The sequence below is a fragment of the Ambystoma mexicanum genome, chromosome 11 (genome assembly GCF_040938575.1).
Source record: "Ambystoma mexicanum isolate Mex_15411 chromosome 11, UKY_AmexF1_1, whole genome shotgun sequence".
Lineage (NCBI taxonomy): Eukaryota > Metazoa > Chordata > Amphibia > Caudata > Ambystomatidae > Ambystoma > Ambystoma mexicanum.
In genome coordinates this window covers 410448805-410470248 of record NC_090934.1, presented here as the reverse complement: position 1 = coordinate 410470248, position 21444 = coordinate 410448805, and the positions used below count along the sequence as shown (strand labels likewise).

The 21444-nt window shown below is 42.7% G+C and overlaps 1 protein-coding gene across 1 annotated transcript in view; it reads left to right on the top strand.

Moving 5' to 3' along the window:
• Positions 1-21444, top strand: part of LOC138503459 (SPRY domain-containing SOCS box protein 3-like) — a 102563-nt gene that overhangs the window by 12626 nt on the left and 68493 nt on the right. The window contains exon 2 of the mRNA XM_069623209.1: positions 5338-5423. The gene's annotated coding sequence lies outside the window, so the exon portion shown is untranslated. The remainder of the gene's footprint in view (positions 1-5337; positions 5424-21444) is intronic.

Sequence of the window (21444 nt, the reverse complement as noted above, 5' to 3'; positions counted from 1 at the left end):
GGCGATAGGGGTTCAGGTAAGTATGGTTACAACTCACCCCATACTTCAATTTTTCGTAGGACGTGGCAGGTCTTCTGAGGAAGGTCCAAGGTCGCTTTTTTGCTGTCATTTTCAGCCCTTGATGCCCAGGGGTTGCAGGTTCGAGCACTTCTCCAGTGGATGACAAATGCTGGTGCAAGGTCTTCAGGTTGGAGAATGGAGAAGAACTTGATGGAGGGCCCCTCTAAGCACAGGACTGGACACAGGAAAGTTGTTTTGGACGATGGCCACCGATGCACGATGACGCAGGAGGACACACTCTGAGTTGCCTCCTATCTCGGGTCGCTTTGATGCTGGAATCACAAAATTTGGCAGAGGTGAGTCTTGTAGTACATGCTGGCGATTTCCTGAGGTTACAGGCCTCAATTCGGAATGGCGACGTCTTCAGCACGGTAGCCCAAACTCCGACCCTTCCGAAGGCTCTTTTTCAGAGCACTCCGAGCTGATGTCGAAAATGATGCTTCCTCCACTCAAGGGTCGCAGCTCCTTCGCAGGACTGCTGGCGATATTCAACAAGACCGGACTCTTCCAGGACAGCAGCATAAATTGGTCTCCAGGCCTTCTTCCAAAGGGTCCACAGTCTCCTCGCAAGTCTCAAGCAGGACAGGATACTTGGATCCTTCAGTTTCTTCCAGGATCTCTCCAGAATGGGTGCAGGGCTCCTCTTCTTATCCAAGACGACAGGTAAGAGCACTAGCCAATCAAAGATCTGTCCCACACACACAGACCTAGCAGTGGTCCAATCAGGACCACTGGTGACACAACTCATGAATACCACTCAGACACACTGAAACCAGTTTGTGGATTGGGACCAGACAGTCCCAACCCACTTCCTGACAGCAAAAACCCATGGCTCTGCAGTAGCCCGCTGAAAGCCTCTGCTTTCCCCAGACACTGGAAGTCCATAAAAGGATTGTCCTGGCCTCACAGGCCAGGAAGTAGGGTTAGAGACAAGATGGCCAAGGGACAAACGAAAAACCATGTGGCACAGCGATGTTTGGACACTGGCCACAGTTGGTAGCCAAACGCAGTAAGGTAAATTACATCAAAGAGTAGCAAGTATGAACTGCTGCCACCAGCGTGTCCCTTAGAACACCTAGAGTAACCAAAAATCTTCTGAGTGTAAGTGTAGGGAAAACAATAAGTGTACCCCAATGCACTGCTTTATAAAATGCATTGCACAATGATAAAAAGTTTCCAAAATGATAACAAGTTACCCAAAGTGGCAACAAAGTAAAACGACTAAGAGAAACAATGTTTCCCAGTATTGACAGCCTGAAGGACATGCCAGTTTCCCCATAACAGATGAGCAAAGGCCTGTGTAGTGAAGCTGAAGGTTTCACTGCACTTCAAAAAGAGCAGTTCAGAATCAAAAATAAAAGCAAAATGTTTGGGAGGGTCCATTGAAATGGAAGGAAAGCTGATGTAAAGAGACATCTTTCCTAAAAACATCTGCACACAGTTGAACAAACACAGCCCCTTCACACACCTCAACATAGATTAAAATTCTGTTTGACAGTCGCAGCTGAACTAATACAATCACATCAACACTGCCTCACGGAAATGAGCTAACAGTATCACACAAATAGAGTAACATACGGCTGAATTAGCAGAGCCACACACATACACACGAACTAACACAATCATATTAATAAAAGCGCACAAGTGAACTAACTCAGCCATAGACACCAAAATCCATCAAGGCACACTATAACCACACACATAACGGAACTGGAAAAATGTATTCAGTGTATTTTATTGATGATATATTATGACTTCTTTTGTGCTTCTTGAAAACAAACTACTTTCAGACGCCACATGGGGCAGTAGGAGGGGACGCAATATAAGTGAAAGGGAGGGTAGGATGTGAATGCAATCAGATAAGAAAGGTGGGAGGAAGGTTAAGTAAGGCAGGTATAGTAATTCCCTTTCACAGCTAAACTTAAATAGTTCTCCTGGGGCAATCACTAAAACGTATCCAGACAAGCACTGTTGGACTGTCACAAACACACACAGGTGCACTAGGTTGGAATAATGCATTCACACAGTCAGACCTGTACAACTCCACACAATGGCATGTGTACATGCTAAGTTACTCTACAGAGTTGGATCAAGGCCACACATGTTACTGTATTTGAGGACAATGCTTAGATATATCCGCCTGTTTTATCGCCCAGAATATCTAATTCATCAGCACATCACGACTATTAAGGCTACAAAATATCCATGATACAAGGCCGTATGAGATGTTGTCTATCTTTTCGCCTCTAGGTGTCTACTTATCATTCAAAAGGGGTCGAAGGGCTTGCTCGTTCACGCCTTGTCCATAAGGCACCCATTCTCAGAAATATAAGCGTTCAGGTGTGCACCAAAAGCCAGAACATGAGTGGACTCAAAGTTATAGCACTCTCCAGTGGGGAAACAATCCGACAAGGGTGCTGGGTTCTAGCCTCATGATAAATGCTCTCCTTTTATTCTATACATATAATTCTCCTTGGATGTCTGTGCATCGGGCATTGGGCACTGAGCATGGGCATGGCATTCCTTGCCCTGAGACCCATCTACAACTCTGAGTGGGGCTGCTCTTGGGACCCAAATGGAGGGACTGACATCACAGCCATTCTAACCTCACATTCAAGTCCCGAGTCTATCTGAATCAGTTTATGTGGTTAATGTGGCAAACATGTCAAGGTTAGTTTGTCTGTTGTGAAAATTTCAAATGAGCACCAAGGCCAGTGAACAATATGTATATATTGATTCAAGAAGCCAAACATTTTATCGCAATTATATTTGTTAAATGTTAAGATGTGTAGTCCTTTTTATTCCTTCTTATGTTCCCAAAATACACGTTGACTTCCTTCAAAGCAATATGGAGCCCCCAATGGTGGTATTTGCCCCTTTCCCATAGGGGTATCACTGTAGTAGGCTGTCCATCTTGAAATGATAGGCTTTTATCAATCTGTAAATACCTTCTATGGTTATTCTATGTTTTTATAATGTTCCTGTCTCAGTAATATAAGTCTAATATCTTGTTATGAATAGCATATTTACTGGAAGAGATAATTGGCAATGAACATTGTAAAACTTTAAAAAGAGACAGTGTACAATGGTAGTACAATTAGATCACTTCCTTTTTTGAATAGCTGCTTTGCAAAAACAGGCAGTGTTACACCCGTCTTAACAACTTTATTTACACTCTGGGGCATTTTTGGTTTTGATAGCAATGGGGGGCCCGTCACTTTTCCCGACTCCCCTGTCCGCTCCAAAAACGACTTTTATGCTCGCATGGTATTTTCATGCTGGTGTAAAACCAATTAATTCCTAGAAAATCTGCAGCCTTTTCCATTACAAATGCCAACTGCCATGCGTCCATTTGTTCTGTGAAGTGCAAAAACAAAGACAACCAGGCGATTACACCTGCATTTATAACTTTGATTTGCACTTAGGAGTGCAAGTGATACAAATTGCATGGAGGGTCCCCTGTGTGCAAATTACACAGTCTGGAGAATGTCATCATTAGTTCAAAGATGTTCCTCACTTTGATCTGTCCAAGGTCTGCAATGTCCGTATGATACTTGTATGAAGGGCATCATGAGAGGGAATTTCTGTATGTTTTGTCAGTGCTGCCCACTTTGGTCATTCAATGCGCTTTTATCTGATGCTTACTTTGAGGAAGGGATCAGCTGAAAACAGTATTTCACAGTGATCTGTTGCGTCTGTGTACACACAATATTTTCCTTTCTCATCACACAGTCTGCAGTTGGTGACTTCATATTATAGTTTACTCAGTTCCTGCAATTTACTTGAGTATAAACACTCACCTTAAATATCTTTTTTTCTCGTGCAAGTCTGCCACTATGTCCGGACAAATATTATTGCAAATCAGAAGCCAAATGGCGTGTTTGGCAGGGGCTAGAGTATGACTAGCCGCTGCCCATCTTACATCTGCTTCACACTTGTATTACAGCAGTCTGGGCTTTTAGATATCCACCAAATGCATTATGGCACACGTACTATAGGGATCCTTTGATTGCCAGCATCATCGGGCCCCAACAATGCTTGTGATACTAGTGTTTTTTTACTGTGCTCTTTATTAAACAATACATATTAATATTGGCATATTCTAAATCTTATTTTTCAAGGTAAAACTACACATCACTGGTGCATGCCTTTACATCTTTTTTCACACAGAATATTCCAGTAGATGATGACTTTATTTCATGGTTCATTCATCTCATGAAATCTTCTCAACAACATCCCCCGTCCCTAAATGTGTTGCTAACTGATTAACATATGTGCACTCCTCGAAGCTGTGTCACCTGTCTGTGCCAGATTTGCAACTGTATATCACTTTCATGATGTTGGACCCACAACAGGGATCGAAATGAATGGTTGATAAGCAGGACCTAAAAGCAGCGCCTGAGTATCCAGCATTAACCAATAGCTACCACGTGGGAACCAGGAGCTGATAGTAGCTTTCTGAAAATCTAAATTCCACATAAGATGCAGACATATCACTGTGTCCATTATTTATGGCTCATTATGTACAAATGTTGTATAGATGTATCTTAACATTTAGCTATAGATTGTCCTAAGTGCACAGATTTAAATTCACATAAGTGTGTCTGTTCTGCATTACTTGGCCTGGAAAGCCAAAAGTAGCTCCTGGTAGCTGTTGCAGTCAAGCAAAACCGGCTCTTCCAAGCTACAAGCAGGAGCTAAATAGCTCCCAGCACCCCTCAATTTTCGAAACCCTGCACAATATACTAGAATTGATACCTTTAATCGCCTTTATGAAGATGTACCCATAACATATGCCAGCATTGCTATGGTGTATCACATTCATGATGCTTCTGCCAGCAGAAAACTGCTTTAGTGTTATGCCCAGAATACATATTGCCACCCAACATCACTTTTTGGGAGCACCGCTAACATATGCCAACATTGCCACAGTAAATCACTTTCATGAAGCTGTGCCCACAAAAGATATCAGTACTGCTACTGTATAGGACCTTCATGATGCTCTGTCCACCTTAGGTGTTAAGATGGCCATAGTGTATCCCATTGATGTGCTTCACAAAATGTAGGCCGGCATTTTCATTGTAAGTAGCAGTCCCGTTGCCCACCAAACAAATGCATGCATTGTCAGTCGCAACAAGAGACACACACACACACACACACACACACACACACACACACACACACACACACACACACACACACACCCCTCCCCCCCCCTATAAACAATTACATTCAAACAGACATGCAAAAATCACTTTACATTTTTTTTACCTATAGGTTTTCTGCTACTTCAGTCTTCTCTGGGCAAGGAGGCAGCAGGAACAGATTCGCCAGCAGGCATTGACCTTGAAGGACTTGAACAGGTAAGGTGCTCTCCGTGGGGACTTCATCTTGGTTGCATTGTGCCATGGGGGCCAGAATGCAGTGCCTAATGTTGGGAAGGAGCTAGCGCCTTACTGCACCCCCAAGCGCTTTAGAATTAGGCAAGACCTCTTTTGACTCCTAGGCACTGCAAGAGACCAGGGGGGAGGAGGGGCACTGAGAAAGCTCAAATATTATCACACACACAGACATGGAATGGCACTAAAAAAGGCAGTTATTAGTTAAATATAAGGTGCAAATAACTATTAGCTGAATACATTTGTAAATGTTAAATTCTATTTAGTTCTACAATCTGAAACCACAACAGGAGCAGGTTCTCTGCCAAAAGGAATGTGGTCTGCGCACAAAATGGATCGCAGGGCTCATGTAGTGTTGCATCACTGAGGCCAGCTCTAGCAGAGCAGCACGAAGTAGCACGAAGTAGCTCAGCAGCTGTCTGCTGTCTGTCAAAACAAAAACCCACACATGCTGCTGACTCCGGCACACATTTGTTTACTTAAAAATAAATTGCTTTTTTTGAGTGAGCAACGCCCGGTAAGCAAAGGGAGGTATGCACTGGGCAATGAGGAATTCTGACTTTGATTCATCCAACAATCCACAAATTAAGCTGCAAGGCCATATAATAAGCCTCCAAGTCAGGGTTACATATACCTCTATCCTTACATCAATGGTGGACATTTAGGTTAACCCTTCCTCTATTTAACTTCATAATGAGTATATCCAGTTCCTTAAAACAGTGACAGTAATCTGAACAGAGGCCCCTGCAAACATATGAAGAAGCCTAGGAAGGATGACCATTTTACTTGAGGCCACTCACACAAACATAACCAAGGAAAACATAGTGCTGAAATTGATAGTGTGCTAAACAGATATGAAACTATTCATGTTATGGAGACCATTTGTCTGATCTATTGTGATTCGGTTCCCTTAACATGTGAATGCAAAATGGGTTTGGGGTTTGAAAACCGCGAACAACAGACCTACGTTACGGATGGCAGATGTAAAGGCTGCCTTCTGTAACATCAGTCTTAGGCCTCCCCCAATACCTGCCCATTTGGAGGGATACCCCTCACCCCACTACTGGTGCGCCATCCAACTCCCCCCCGCTCCCACCCCTTACCTTCTAACTGCCACCGCTGCCTCCTCCTCCTGCAGTCTCCATGCCGCTAACCCAGAAACCCAACGCACTGTATGGCGCTGCTTTTAGTGCATCAGGCTTGCAGGGCGGCAGCCTAGAGACAGCAATTTGTGATATGGGCCCATTAAAGTGGCACCAGATGTATCGCTTCTTGGGCATATTCGGCCCTACAGATATGCGGCTTGCCAAAAACCTTTACTCTCAACATATTCCGAACAAAATATAGTGTAAAAAGGCCCCCAACAAAAATAGAAAACGATTCACAGACAGTAACCTGCCCCCTGCTTCTATCCACATATAATATCCATGGATATGTTTGGAAAAGTGTTACCAACGGAGCAGTGTAACAGGAATGTGCTCTAATATTGTTATTGTCTAAAGTGAAGAGGAACTTTAAGTTAAAAATGTATCTTTTAATTTGCATAAATTACTAGGTGCAAAGAATTATGGGTTACAAGGTGATGCCTGTCTGAAGTTAAAATGTATTTTTACTTGCCTCAAAGTTACCCCTATTCGGAATGTGAATTACAATTTTACTCCCAAAAAATAATTTAATCCTGAGGGGCACTGTTGAGCAGTGAAGAAAATGGCTGCCTGATTGGAAAGCTCTGTACCAGGCAATATACTAAACATAAAAACATCCTTAAAAGTGCGTGCTGACTGAATTTTTCACATCGCAGAGGTTAGCTGATTGTACGTGGAAGTGGAGGGTGAACACTGGTGTCTCAGAACGAAATGGTAGCAGCAGAGTGGCAGACGGGAACTTCAACGGTGCAGAGTGCATGCTGACTCCAACCCAGACCGCTGAGAGTAGGAGGAGGAACTCCTGCTGGGGACCGGCGCTGCAGTGGCCTGTGAGGGTAAGGGGCTGCACGCGCCTGATACTCAATCAGGCTACGCAACGTATCCCTGTCCAGCAAAGGTGCAGAGATACGATCAAGGAACGAACAAGGAACGCGCCAGACCTGCAGACTCAGGTAACGCCACGGCACCGGACTGGGGGCCCTCTACTGCCCAATTTACCCAGACCCAGTAAGCTGGAAATCCGACCGACACTAGCATAGCGGGGTGGCGGGGGTGCCCAGCAGTAATATAGCGGTCCTCTGGCCTGTCCACAGTGCCCCTCCTCCAAGGCATTGACAAGCACAGGCCCTGACGGCCCAAAAAACGGGCCTCCAGGGCACCTCCTTGCTCATCCCGAGAATGCACCGTGACAGAGACGGCTCTGCTTAACAAAGACAATTAAGGAAGCGCTCATAGGAGGAAATCAAGCACATGGCACATAGGGGCTCTTCCAACGAGGCCTGGACTGCAGTACATTGAGAGGAAGAATGTGTGGCCAATCCATCAGTGGCCACAACGTGGGGAAGGCACAATAGGGGTCAGAACTTGGAGGACACTGCACTACAGTACAGTGTAGACATTTCTTAAAATAACTACGTGACTGGGCCCCACAGAACAGACTGCTCCTGCCCCTCGCATATCCAAATAGAAGGCAGTGAATTGGATTGGTGCTCCCACTTAGAAAGGGTGGCACGGTTGCCTGAGAAGGCGTTCCTCAATTAATGCATTGTAAGCATTCACAAGAGATGGCATCTTTATGAGGCAACTGAAGGCAGGACTGGAACACACGCATATGAGAGACTACCCCCCCTGCTGAATGCCAAAATCTGAAAAAATACAGGAAATCCAAAACTGAGGTACAGACCCCTGAGTTGCATTGGTCATTAGAGAGGATTACAGCCCTAACATAAACAACTGCATAAAGATACAACACTATCAACCAAGCAGCATTGGAGGCAGCAACTGCACGGAGGGGACCTGGTGCAGACGTGTCGCGTAAGCAACCCGAATTCAGGGAAGGTGAACAACATCACCTCAGGTGCCCACAGAAACGTATCCCTTTAAAAGTAGCAGTACAGCATGACGAAAGCCACAGGAAAGAAAAAAGGCACGGTGGCGGACCGGAAGCAATGATTGAAAATGTTCACGAGGACCATTTGTTAACGCCCATGCAGAGTGGCTTCATGGCAGTGAACGCAAAGCTGGACAACATTGTCGCGACCATAGGATCCCTAAAATCAACGTTAGAAAAGGAGAGAGGCCGCATCAATGAAGCAGAGACAAGGATTGGTGAGGTGGAAGACAAGGTGGGTCAACACGACCGCGATATCGCCAGCTTGAAGATGGAACTTAACAAAGTGAGAGGCAAATGCGAAGATTTCGAGTCGTGCTCAAGGAGATATAATGTGCGCACTGATGGGGCACCTGAGGCGGCATGCAAGGGCCGAATGGAACCATTAATTGAAAGACTCCTGAAAACCCTATTTGTATCAGCCACTTTTTCTACCCACTTTTTGGTTGAGCGTGCGCACTGCACCCTTGCCCCTGCACCAAGACTGGATGCCCCTCCGCCCCCACAGATTATTTCCTTGTATGCCGACAATGCCTTATTATATTTGCGGAACCCTGGGTCAAATATTAAACCCGTCATGCAGGAGGTAGCCACGTTCACACATGACTCAGGATATAAGATCAACACCACAAAGTCGGAGCTGTTCCCACTAACTGAAGGTACTACTTAGCCGAAAGACCTATGTGGATTCAGATGGGCTCTAACTAGCATAACATATCTGGGAGTTACAATAGCACGAACACAGAAACTGTTATATGAAAAGAATTACAAAGTGTATCTCAATGCATTGGCTGTGGAATTAGACGTATGGTCCGAGTTCCCAATGTCATTATACGGTAGGGTCTCACTGCTTAAGATGGTAGTGGTGCCCAAGTTACTATATTACTTCAATACCATCCCAATATGGCCAGGACGTAAATTCTTTGTGAAGCTCCGATCATTGGCAACACAATTTGTCTGGGAGGGTGGGACAGCCCACATGAGCTGGGAAATATTAACTGAACCATACGACCGCGGGGGGGAGGGGGGGCTAGCCACCCCAGATTTGGAACTATAGTATCTGGTGGCTCAGGCTCATTATGCAGGATTTTGGTACCGGCTGTACACCAGTCCATGACACAGAGCCCTAGAGCATTATGGAGCAGCCCGACAGACCTTAAATCGGTCATTTTAGAAGACCACTACATGGATACATGTACATTTGACCCGGTGTGCGCACAACACCGGATATTTAAACGCTTGGATATACCCTCCCCATACAGTAGCAAAATTCCTTTGTGGAACCGTCCAGGCCTCCCCCCAACATTAGATATAGATATTCACGTCTCGTGGGACCCAGGTAAAGTAATGAAGTTTGGCTATTTATACCCAGAGTGCAGATTCATAACTGAGGCATAATACAAGACAAAATTGGGAGATAATCCAGTCAAGATGTTGCAATATTTTAGAATGTGGGTGGCGGTGCGGTAGAGGTGGCCATCGTTTCCCCAGGTACCGCAGCCCTCCAATTGCATAGAGGCTATAGTGCTGGGGGATGAGCGATGGGTGCTGATTTCATGGCTACATGGGGTGATACAGGACAGTATGGCACAACACAACACAGTGAAGGGAAAAAGGGATGAGGGACATTGCAACAAGCATATACAAGACTAAGTGGCAGAGATTCTGCTGCCTAACCAGGGACGTCTAACTCAATGCCCGCCTATGACTCATACAATTTAAAGTATTAAATAGACTGCATTATACCCCAGCGAAGGTGGCACGATTTTCCCGGGAAGTATCAGACATATGTATGAAATGCGGGGCAGAGGGAGCAGACAATATTCACATGTTTTGGAGTTGCCCCTAAATGATACTATTCTGGGGAAAAATACATGTTGGGAGATATCGGAAAGGTCAATGTCAAAACGCGTAGAATGTTTAACATTGGATGGGTTGTAGCAAAGAAGTGTATATTATTGCAATGGACATCCAAATCAGCCCCAACAATACATGAATGGCTCAGAGATTTGACTTATGTACATGAGAGAGAGGAGGGTTATATTGGGACAGTAGCGGCAATGAGTAGACCCAAGGATATCTGGGGACCATTCCGGGAATACGTGAGAGAAACACAGCAGTAGCATGCCATAAAATGTAAATGAATAACTGGAATCATAAATATATTGTACACCTGCAAGAAAGTTAATAATTGTACTAATGGAAAAGATTGAACGTCAATTGCAAACTGTCTGCCTGTTGTCCAAAATATTTTTAAAAACATTATAGTCCTAACTTAAAGTACTCCCACTTCCAAATCTTATCTGGAGCCATGGGCATCATGTTTTATCCCCCCATTCCCAGTTATTTACTACCTATTCCCCCACACACCCCTACCCCTTATATCCTTTTACCACCCTGACACCCCTTCTAGCCCCTTCATATTTTTCAATTCATTTTTTTTTCAACAATGATTAGACAATTGACATCAGTATTGGCAAAAGTGTAACATGGCACAGTTCATAACAGTATTAGCAAAATCATAAGTTATCGCATAGTTCATTCTTTGCGTTGTATGGCCGTGGAACCGGGTGACCAGCGGTGGAAAGCTCTGCCTGGGGAAGGTGCGACCTTCAATTCACTCAATGACCACTCAATTCAGCTCCTCTCCCCTCATCCCATGTCTTCTGAGAAAGGAACCCAGCCTAAACCGCTTAACATAAAGTTCAAACCCTGCACATTCAAAGCTATGGCATTCAGTTCACCCTTTAAAATAAGGACTCTCGCTAAAAACCCTTGTATTCTCCCTCCTCACTGGACACCCAAAACCTTGTCACCATAAAACCAATCCCGTTTGTGCCGTGCCACAGGACCTGCTGAACACAGGTCCACATTGACATTACCCACCAGCCCATAAAGTTTCTGCATGCATCCCCACAAGATTTGGACAGATTTCAGATTTATTTTGATTGACTTCTAATCAGTACAAAAATGTTATACTAAAATATTACTCTACTAACATATATATATGTATATGAAGGTGATTTGTTTTGATAAGTTAGTATAGTAGATATAAATGTTGGTTTTATTGTTGTATTTTGAGATTGATTCTCAGGAAGAGTGCACTACTGTTCACATGAGCGCATTGTGTGACTTTTGTTATAGGTAATCCGATTGCCACCATTTCTCCATTAGAAGCAATTGTTCCATGAACCGAGCTGTGTCCTTTCCCTCTTCACCCCCCAGCAGATCCACCAACCTAAGGTTAGCAGGAGTGACCCTTTGCACCATCATTACTATATTATGAACGTAGGCTTGTGGAAATACCATGTCAATTTCAAACTTTAATATCTTTAGTGAGTTTTCAAGATCAGCCACCACAGTCTCTGTAACTGTCACTCGCTCAAACAAAGGTTGCAGATCACGATGGGTGTCTATTCCGTTTTCCCTTTTTTTCTGTTTGAGCTCTGGTTTGGACTCTTGGATCATCTTCCAAATCGTATGAGTGGGGACCAGACATGATTGAATCTGCATCATCACGTCATAAAACATTACATCAAATAAAGTAGATAGTGTGAAGCAGACTTTCTTGCCTTGTTTGCTTCCTACAGTGTCTTGCCACCTCTCGCCTTGGTGAATCAAATCCCCCAAAACTGTTGATAATCATGGCCGAGCTGTATCCCATGCCCTACTGTGCTCTCCTGGAATGGATCAATACCACAATTCCAGAAGCAAAAAAAAGACTAAGCAGCCTTTGCAGTACAAACACCAAAAGCTCAGTCCCTTGGTGATTAGGGAATGTAAACCTGCTCCACTATCCAACATTACGGCCGCACACGAAACACAAGAGATCAAAGCATTGCTCAAAGAATCCCACTCGCAATTTCAATCCACCCAGGGACTTCCTAGTGCATGGCCAAAAGTTCTAATAATATGCCTCCCATGGAGTAAAAGAGCCTGATTGAAGGCAAGGGGGAAGAAAGGCAGGAGAGAGAGTGTGACAAAGCCCCCTACCTTATTCTAGACGTTTCTAGTATGGTGGCTAAGGGGGGGGGGCAGGTATCTCTGCACCCTAGTGAATGATACCCTGTTCACCCTCACTAAGCCTCCGTCAATGGGCAGGAGACAGTGACATGCTGGTCAAAAAGGCTACTGGCCTGTTAAGGGATGCAGGTCAGTGTATCCCTCTCCCAAACCAAGCTCATTAAGATGCAGGGCCAGACCTTAATCAGAGTTACCATAGCAACTTTGAATCGGTCACCATATCCACCATGGATCCTGCTGCATATAGGTCTCTGTTTCAGTCCATGGTTGCCGCCCTACATTTGTGGACTTGCACAGACAAGGAATCCAAGATGGTGGACCAGAATTTGAAAGCCACGTTCCAGCCCACATACTATGACATACTCTACACTGCACATTAACCAATCACATGCCTGCCAGAATAAGGATACACATGTGCAGGCCCTTACTCCCAGGCAGGCCCCAGTGGAGGACTCGCTAGAGTTTTTTTATTTAGATATTTTTTTTTCATTGGTTGATATTGTTTTTGATGCTTACGCATCTTTACAAAATTATGAAACATCAACATTCAATCCTTAAGTCAAATTTACAAAAAAATTAAAATTCAAATATATCCATCTGACATACATACAATTAAAATAAGCATCACAATCATTGAAAACACTTTCCTTCCATCCGAAGAAAAGAGAAAATGCGTCATTACAGACAATTCTATAAAAGAAATAATAAGAATGATAACAACACATATCAAAAAGAGTTATTCTAATAGCAAGAGCTCTAATTACATAGATAAAGCTGTCTCAATGATTTTCACTAGGCGAACTGTTGCAATAATTATGGAGTTGCATGAACCCCAAATGCATCTTGCCCAAATTAATTCCCTCCCATATGCAGTGTGTGTCAATGTAAAGGAGTTAATGGCTTTTAGTCTTTCTGCTTCCAACACAGGATATATCAGAAAAATATTTTTTAAAGTTTCTGTGCAATCAGCTTTCTTGCAGAATCTGTAGGTGATATCATTGGACTCTTGGAAGTTGCTAGACCAATACTTTGTTCTCACTTTCGTATGTAGAAGATGTAGTCGAAGTGCATATATAGTGTCCGAATTTCTTTACTCTGACAGAGCGTGAGATATTGAAGGCGTGGAATTTGCTTATGACTAAATAATGCATATTCGGTAAAAGAGGAGTAAGAAGCAATTTGTGAGGATGTTGTAGCCCAATCGTTCCAAAAAAGCCATTTATGTGCTAAGCGCAATTTAATTTGAAGATCATCTGGAAGAATATTGATACCCGAGAGTATAGTAAATATACGCTTGTTTAAATTTGCAATAGATTTCGGATATGAGTCTTTCAACATGGTGAAGAAATATTCATACAAAGAATTTGTTATCGGGAAGCGCATCTTTACATAAGTATTTAAAATGCGCCAATGGTGTCGCGAAGACAAAGAGTTTAAGCCAAGTTCATGGCGAAGAATGGCATTGGGCAAATATACGGGCAAACCGAGAGTGGCTTTCCAAAGCTTAGCTTGTACTTTGTTAAGAAAAATAGATAAATCGAGAAGACATACATCTAGTCCATATAGGATGATTGCTTCAACCTTTTTAGAATAGAATTCAAATAGAGGCAATAGTGATAACTTACAATATTTCCGATATATTATTTTCATTTGGCTTTGAAGGGGTAATATTTTTTCAATTAGTGCCTTTTGCCAAAAAGAGGCGGAAGAATTGTTTGCCAGATTATAGCCTAAATAAATGGTTTGTTTGACGAGCTGAAGATAGTGGGAATCAATATGCCAGCGAAATTTACGTATCTTGTTCTTTGAAGATAGCACCAGAATGGTTGATTTGGCTGCGTAAATAGCCAGATTATTTTCTAAACAAAAGTGACAGAAGAATTCTTATTTGTTCTGAAGTCCAGAATGCGTACTGTCAAATAGAAGCACATCATCGGCGTAGGCCAGCCATGAAAGTTGTAGCTTACCAAGACGGACCATATTGCATTTCGCGGAGTCCCAAATACCTTCAATGTCGGCTAGATATAAATTAAAGAGAACTGCAGCCAAGTTACAACCTTGTTTTACACCAATTGCTGTTGGAATTAAATCGGTCAATCGCCCATTGTTTGAAATACGAACTCTGAATGAAGTGTTGTGATGTAGTAGTGCAATAAGCGCCACTAAAGATGGAGGAAAGTTATATTTTAACATTTTGTCCCAGAGCCTACTGCGAATGACGCAGTCAAATGCAGAAGAAAGATCTAAAGAGGCTATGAAAATGGGGCCGTGATCAGGACAGTGTGAAGCCGCTATTAAATGGGCAAGAATAGTTGCATTAAGTTGGGCCCCATGTTTTTTCTAAAGCCTGTCTGAGCTTTATTAAGGATTTGATTTTCCGCAATATGGGTTTCAACTTCCTTTAAAAGTAGTAGGGCAAATATTTTGGTCGCAACATCAATGAGAGCAATAGGCCTAAAATTTAAGGGGGTATTCAGAGGCCCTTATAATAATAATCGGGATAATAATCGAGCTGACCCAGGATGGAGGGAGGCATTTGTTGGTAAAAATTGAAGGAAAAATCCTCAGAAACACAGTAGCCCAAAAAAGAGGGTCATCCTTAATGACACATGGTGGAAGACCATCTGGCCCGGCGCACTTTGACGATTTTAATTTTGTGATTGCGATGAGGATGTCTTCTACAGACCATGGACAAATCGATGGAATATGTGTAACTAGATCAGAGATATCTGTTTGTTTAAATCTAGGAGGAAGTAAGTATTTTTGTTCGAAGAAAGCGAACCAGGATTTACCATCGATTGCTGATTCTAACTGGGTCGTGGGACATTTATTAGCTGTCCTAAGTATTTTCCAAATGTCGCGAATATTAGGATTGCAGATTAGTTTTACCAAGTTCTTATTACCTATTTAATAAAATGCAGCACGGGCAGCTTTTGTACCATTCTTATGTTTACTTTGAAGAGTTTTTTAGCTGCATAATAGGTTATAGTATCCATATAATGGAACTTAGTCCTCAATTCTCTAAATTTGCGGTTTCTTTTAGTTTTTAGCTTTGCAAGTGTGTTCGATAGAAGCAGAGAGGAGTGTGTAGGGTTCTTCTGTTTTAAATTAGATTCTGCAATAAATTCGAGGTGAGACTGAATCATTTGTATATTCCACGAGAGAATACACCGAGGGGAAGTGTCATCAGCATTAGAATCAGGCCACCAGTCACGATTGACTAGAAATGTTAAACAACGACAAGTTGAGGTGTTCCATCGAATGGAGAGAAGTGGTCTATCTATCTGAGCAAGATAGAGTACTAAAGGGACATCCCAGAAAGGTGAGTTGTAGACATTTGGAAAAGGCTGTGGAAGGAATTTCAGTGAGTTAGAAGAAGGCAGGAGATAGGACGGGGAAAAGAGACATCAGGAGGCAGTAAGAGACAGACCAAAGGTAATAGTCGGAGGAAACAGCAGGATGTTGTAGTATGAACAAAACAGGCAGTGATAGGGACAGACATAAGGAGGTGTAAGGCACCAGAAAGTGGTTGGGAACAGGAGAAAGCTCAGAGGGCTAGTTGGATGATATCTACCAAGAGGAGGAAGGAACTATATTTGGGAGAAGGGAGGACCAATGGCTAGGAGAGAGAAAATGATCAGAAGGGGTTACCCCCTCGATGGGATGAGGCAGAAGCATGTGGAATGGCAACCAGTAGGATCAGGATCAGCGCAGGAGCGGTTGCACAGATGGAAGAAATCAGAACCCAAGAAAAGGGAGGTTATTTATTTAATCTACACATAGCCACACTCGATTTGTATATGTAACACAACAAGTATACATTTCCAAATTAAAAATTAATACTGAACATCATCAAGTAATTGTGTTTAAGACCGTTATCAAATCAGAATACATGGGGAAGATACAGTTACAATTCATATATTCTAAAATAGTTAATCTAACATTTCTATACTTTTAATATAACATTTCACCATAAAATAGATCAAATTGAGATTATGACCTTCCATCCACATTTCCCACAAATGACATATCAGCTTCAGGAATAGCATTATTATATGATTTGACATATCCATTTCTGATAGAATTTAGACACTCACAATGTATCAAAATCTGCTCCACAGATTCCAACACATTAACACCACATAATCGACACATGCACTCGGATCTAGGCAATGCAATCCTTGCGACCTTAATCTCGAGGACCTGGCTCGCATTAAACTTCAGCAACAGGTATTCTCTGATGATACTGCTATCTGGTTATGGATAAGTTGACGCATATTCCGGAATGGGTTTGCGCATCATTCTGTGTTCTATATAAGGACCACTGTTTACATTAGTTGAGAGTTGCACAAGATTCATCTCGTAACTGTAGTCATATAGCCTATATTTTAACCAACATTTGCGAGAGCTTATTGCTAGGTCATTCGTTGGTTCAACAAACTCTCCAAACCATTCCTTTTGTAAAGTGTACATCAACCCCAAACTACCCATTTGATCAAAATGATCAAGTCTCATAAAATCGCAGATATAGTTAGCTACAATAGTACCATTCTCTAGGTACAGCATCTTTTCGTAGCACATTTCCACTTTGCAAATAAAAATCACTGGAGTGTCTATTAGGTTGAATTCCAATCTTAAGAATTCAACTGCCAGCGTTTTAGGCATATGAAACAAGATCCGTAGGATTTTCACCTCAAATTTACTCTGTTCAATAGTAAGTTTTTGGCCCCACACTTTTACTCCGTACATAAGAACGGATTCAATTTTCGCAGTATAGAGTAGAAGTATGGTCTATATGGAGCAGCCTCCATTTCTCCCAATAAATGAGCTTATTGTTTGCACAATTGTCATACATTTCCTTTAGGATTCTTCCCAATCCCATTTTCTGCTAAGTCTGTCACCCACAATGAGTCCCAGATATTTGTAGCTGCTGACACATTCTACTTCAGAAGCATCAATCTGCCACTTATATTTACTGCCATTGCGTTTAGTTTTGCCAGTGAATGCCATAATCTTTGTTTTCGTAACATTTCCTCGTAGTCCATTTATTTCGGCATATGTGCTAAGAGCATCTTGCATGATTTGAAGTCCCTTTGGTGTATGGTCTAATAGTAGAAGATCATCAGCATATCACAGCCAATACATTTTTGGGGTTCCCACTTTAACCGGGTGAACATCTACATTTTCAAACACTATAGCCGGATCTGCTAGGTACAGGTTAAACAAGGTTGCAGCAACTGTGCAGCCCTGCTTAACACCTCTACTTGTAGGGAAGGACTTGGACAGTTTGCCCTGACCATCTGAGCCCACTCTAATGCTATTTCCTCTATGGAGTGGCAAGAGCATGGCTAAAAGGCCACGCAGTATATTCCAGGATATACGTTTCCGCCACAACCTGTTCCTCTTTACAGTATCAAAAACGGAACAGAAGTCAGTAAATGCACCATACACTGAAACCTTTCGTCTGATCTACGTACATTCGACCGCAGATGTTAACAGCAGAAGATTATGGGTCATCTCTGCGTTTTTTCTAAATCCAATTTGATTTGGAGGCCATATGTGGTTCTCAACAATCCATTAATTTAGTTCGACTAGTAGTACTTTGGCAAATAGTTTGGCCGGAATATCTAACATGGCCAACGTTCTATAATGCACCAGATTGGTCCAACATCCCTTCTTGTGGACTGGGAAGATGTGACTCTCTGTCCATGATGGAGGTAGGGATCTGCACTCACCTATGTGGGTGAGCAGGAGGTGCAGTGCTTCTGCCCACATCTTTGGAGAGGATTTAATCAGATTATTTCATGTCCCATCAGGGACTGCAGCACGAGCATCACGAAGCTGCTTAATTATAATAATGAGATCTGCTACAGACATTTTACACACCCAAGATACTTTCGGGAGGACCTCCATAGGGTCCACTGGGGTGCTGGACCCCAAAGTCGCTGCAATTTGGCGACCCAGACCTCTTCAGGGACGTTGTTGATAGGCAGGCCCTTTCTTGTCGTCCCCCTGATTAAGTTCCAAACGCCTGTATTATTGCCGGTTTGAGCATGACTAGCGATTTGTTGCCATTTTTATTTCTCGCATAGCTGCCTATGCTGTCTTAGCCACCTGCGATAGTTTTTTTGTAGTTTAATTGCTTCAGATATCTCTGCACCTGTACGCTGACGATTGGGAGAATGGAGTATACCAACAATGCTACAGCACAATCGTTTTTTGGCACCACTGATTATTTTGTCATAGTTATTTATGCCCTTATTGCTTGCTTTCCTTGTTCCATCGCTCGTGCACATTTTTGAATTTTCTCCGTTATTGTATCATTTCTTTAGTACTGGTTGGTAGCATCAAAAAGTCAGACATCATAGCTGTTTCATCACAGACCATGCCATTGCTGATAAAAGTTGGAAACAATGTCAGGACAATTAGTTTAGCTTTGTCAAATTTAGCTGCGTTCCATAATATACAGTTCTGTCCAGCATTTAAATAAATATCCCCATTTTGGTCATGGATTTCATCGACACCACCATATGAGTCAACATTCAATAAAACACACAGGGGTAGATGGTCACTCTCGTCGCGTGTCAAAACCGCCATGTCTTTAACCATTGCAAGAGCCTCAATATTGTTGACTACATTGAGAATAATAAAGGCACTGCGACCACTCACACACGTATATGCCTTATGAGCATCACCTGGGCAACGTCCACTCAGTTCAATGAGGTGGTGGGGTTGTAACAGTACTGCCCAGTCGCAACCCAGCTTATTTCTTGCAGAGGGGTTCATCGTGGCAGATATGCACGTATTGAAAAGATCTACTTCTCCTATTACAATTTGAGGGTTGAAGTCTCCCACTATCCACACAGGGACTTTTTGGTCATATTTATGAAGGAGTTTCGACACAGTCGCTAAGTTTTGATTGGTTGCTACAAGTTTTGGAGGGTCGTATATGTTAATAAGGAACATAACATTTTGCCCAAGATCTATTTTTACTGCCAGGACCATTTGGGTAGAGCCGGTCATTTTACAGATGCGCCAAGGGTGGCCTACTGTGACCAGTAGACCACCCTTGGGGCGACCAATGGGACCCTTAGTAGCAGCTACGTGTACAGTGCTCCTATTATCAAACTCCTATCCATCTATCATCCAGGTTTCCTGTAAAGTAATTATAGAAAAAGTATCAATGTGCTCAATCATACCACCCACTGCTGATAGGTGCGCAAATCCTCTAGTTTTCCAAGAACAAATCATATCTGGTTAGAGTACTATTGCTGAGAAGTGTTTTTTTTTTTTAACTTAGGCAACCACTGCCAGTATCCATCCCCAGTATCAATGTCATCTTTATTAATATTTGGTCCAATAGAGGTACCTTGCAGGTTTGGATGGGCTACACCAGTTATGGCACGATCAGTTGGGATCAGCACACTTCATGCTTTAGTAGAGCAATTGGCAGCTTTACTAGATGCATGTGCATGCAGAATGCTGGTGTATTTTTCAGGTAACATGTACAACTCTACATGTGTAGCCTGATCTAAAAATCTCTGTCTCATATCACAGAATGTAATCAAGTGTGGATGTGGCTGCAAACCATATGTTACACAAAGGTGATACAACATCCACCAATTGATCGACAATCCTAATGTTGTCAGTAGTGATTACTCGTAGGGCTATCGCAGTATTCAAGATATGCAATGCAGCTGCTTGATTTAAAGGCGGATGATATTCGGAGGGTGTTACAGACTGCAATTGGAGAGCTCTAATTTCATCTGTAGTTTCGTCTAGTTTATTTTCTACGACATCTTTGTTCTTTGAACAGTAAATAGCAACAATACACTACTCATTACTAGTGTGTGCTTTTTGAACTGCAGGATGAGAGGTATCAAGGTACTACAACATTGCTGTCTGATAGAGGCTTATAAGTGGGAGAAGCAGGGGGAGGGACGCCTTCAGCAGAAAATAGCCTTGGGATGTCAACCATTATTAAATCATCACTAGCTTCACTTGTGTTTTTGTGCTTAATCTTCTTGGGTGAAGGTTTCTTTTTTGGCAAGTGAGTAGCAATCTCGTCTACGTGTCTAGTCTTATTGTTATGCACTGTGTCAAGCATGTCATTCCTAATGGCATTGCCTTGAGAGTTTGTATGTTCTCGCATTATAAGTCATGGGGATTTATTTCGAGATACAGAGTTGCCAGTATCATTCATATGTGCTGGCATAGCATTCGTCTGATTGGATACATTATCTAGCTCCACAATATTAAGTATGTTACTGTCCTCATTGATGATACATACATTCGTTCTTATTTTTGTACGTTTTGCATAAATACATACATGCTTGGGAGGTAGCTTGTTTCTTGTGTATCGATCCTGCCATCCTCAGCTCCTTCCGTTTGGGGACTTACTATCTCTTCGGTATTAACACCAATAAATGCATTTCATGGGGTGGCTGGAGTGTTAACTCCCTGTTCTTTAAAATCTTCCTGCCATGGTAGTTAGACATGTGGAGGAGGACAGACTGGATGCTCAATTTGTTCTCCATTCTAACACATCTATCAACCAGCTGTAGCAAGCAGGTTCTCAAATGCGTGAAGCATCGCACTAGAGCTCATGCTAGTTTCACTGCTGTCACTTTGCATAGACTCATGTGATTTGTCTAAGTTGTTACATAATAAGTCTCCCTCCACAGACAATGGGACGTTTACACTCATATTCTTGCTATTATGCCCCTCACTAAAGGCAACTCCCCCATCTTAAGCTGGGGTATGTCACTGTGAGGCGTGGGCGAGAGCGTGGGCATGGAGTTCTGCAAAGCGATGTTATTTGAGAAGATGACTCCTTTAGGAACTCTTTCAGTAACCCCATCCAACACCTCAATTTCAATATTCCCATGTGTGACATCACTAGCATCAATAACAATCACATTTGGCA